A 2,595-nucleotide genomic window follows, 5' to 3' on the forward strand; every position below is an offset into this window, starting at 1 on the left:
AAGTAATCCAGACTTCCCTGGGGATGCAGAGTGTCCATTATTAGAGATGGTTTTGTATTAGGGGGGCATTCCAGACCCATGATTCCCAGGATTTGAAATACTGGTTTGTCTTTTGTAAGACTCCTGATTGGAGGTGTTACCATCACTCTGAAAGGTCTGCTGTGGCCCAAAACATGATCTACTTTTTTCTTAAAACAGGAACTGTAAGACCAAATATTGGTTGATTGACTACCTATGGCTGTATTATTCAAGGGCATATATTATTACACATTTTCTAAATGCAGAAGAATAAGGGTATTTCCCCCCATGTCAAAGACATATTGAGGATTGTGGTTTATTGAAGGCCAAGAAAAGAGTGGGGCAGAATCCAAGTCTTAATCTATGGCAATTTTTGCTTTTGAAGAGGTGAAAAAAAAAGTGAAAATTGTTAGTTGCTCGGTCATTTTGACTCTTTGCGACCCCATGGACTGTAGCCCACCAGGCTCCTCTGTCTGTGGGATTCTCTGGGCAAGAATATTGGAGTGAGTTGCCATGCCCTTCTCTAGGGGATCTTTCTGACCCAGGGATCGAACCTGGGTCTCCTACACTGCAGGCAGATTTTTTATCATCTGAGCCACCAGACCTACCCCTTTGAAGAGGTGATCTAGCTCAAAAGCCAGAACGTACACAGTGAAAGTGGCTTTGAGAGGCAGACACTCTCTGGATCTTTGGGCAGTTTTCTGACCATCCTCTCTGAAATGGGCTGGCTGTTCAGTGATGAAAATTTGGGAGCTCATCATGCTAATGATGTGTAAATGCATTTTAGCTATTTTATTAAGCTGGTCTTCCCAGGTTCATTCTCATTAATATTGATGGTTGGGATATGTTCCTCCAGAGAGTCTGTGAATAGCTCTCCTATTGTTCAGATAAAATTTATAGCAAGTTGGACTAAAGGGAGGCCCCAGTGAGTCCAGGCTTGTACTTCTCACAGGAAATGAAAACTCTATCCGTGGTTTTGTATGAATGTGGACCTTGAGTCTATAGATACAGACATCTTGTGATATTTTTTTAAATGAGCTAATTTACTCTGCTGTTAGGAATCCGAGGGGAGTGTGAGTGTCTCTCTGCTGAGGCAGAGAGACGTGGCACAGATTTCCTAATATCACATCCTCCTCCACTGTCACTGGGTTTGGCAAATTCTCTACCACAGTCTCTGCCTCCAGCAAAGGGTTACAGTTTCCCTTGGAAATGTGCAGGCAGGACTGCAGCAGAGTTCCCTGCCCGGTGGAATGGAGGGAGGCTCTTGCTCAGAAGAGCCCACACAGAGTCCTGGCACGCGAAGTGGTGGCACCTGCGCCTGCCAGAGGTTTCCCACTGCTGCATCTCAAATGGGGCTTGAAATTTCTGGCCTGGCCCGGAGGGAGGAAGTGGCTTTCCCACTCAGCCGTGCATCTGCTGTTGAGCTCTGGGTGGGCTGGGAAACGATGGGGAGAGGACAGATTAGGGGATTGCAATCAAACGTTGCCTCTGGTACATTGTATAACAGTGAGATATATTTTTTCTGGGGGGTATGGAGGGGGTCTCACAAGAGCATGAACCCTCTGATGAGATCATGAGCCCCAATTCCAAAAAAGTGAAAAGTGAAGTGAAAGTGTTACTCGCTTAGTCGCGTCTGACTCTTTGTGGCCCCATGGACTGTAGCCCACTAGGCTCCTCTGTTCATGGGATTCTCCAGGCAGGATTACTGGAGTGGGTAGCCATTCCCTTCTCCAGATCTTCCCGACCCAGGGATCGAACCCCAGTCTGTCACACTGCAGGCAGATTCTTTACCGTCTGAGCCACCAGGGAAGCCCATAACATGACCAGTTCAGTACAAACTCACATATTTGATTCCTGAAAGACATTGCACACCGGGCTCAGGTGAAACCTTCACCCCTAACACCAAGGACTGAGAGAGACGGTGTCAGTGATCCTCTCTGTCAATAGTGCATTTCCTTGCTGCTCGGCTTCTCACGAGATGCTCTTTATGTTGGAGATGGTCAGCACACGTAGACGTGTCCCCTGGACCACTGGGTATTATTATGGTACCCAGCCCTCTTTGGGTTGAAGGGTGAGGTTGGGTCCGTGGTACTATGTCTGGCCTCTGAGTCATGACAGAGGCAGGGGAAGCAGTCACCAGTAATGAAGACCCGCCCTAGGGCTGAATTTCCTCTACTCTTACTGGCAGCCCCTGGGTCCAATCAGGAGGCACTCAAGGGGCATGGGGAGCAGATGGCATGGGGGATTCGAGGGAGAACAAGCACAAATTTGATACCACCTCAAAGTGGAGAATAGAAAACAGGGGTTCTGAAAACAGCTGAAAAGCAAGAGACATGACTACCCAATGTAACATGCTACGCTTGATAGAACGCAGGATTAAAACTTAGCTATGAAGGACAGGAGGGGACCATTGCGGAAATTTGAATATGACTATATATTAGATAATATTGTTATATCAATTAATACATTTCTTAAGTGTGATATTGAGGTCATAGGTATATAATATACCCATATAGTCTATATATGGAGAGAGAGATGAAGAACTGTTGTAAAATATTGAGTCAGTAAATGTGATGA

The sequence above is a fragment of the Bos indicus x Bos taurus genome, chromosome 18, assembly GCF_003369695.1.
Source record: "Bos indicus x Bos taurus breed Angus x Brahman F1 hybrid chromosome 18, Bos_hybrid_MaternalHap_v2.0, whole genome shotgun sequence".
Taxonomy (NCBI): Eukaryota; Metazoa; Chordata; class Mammalia; order Artiodactyla; family Bovidae; genus Bos; species Bos indicus x Bos taurus.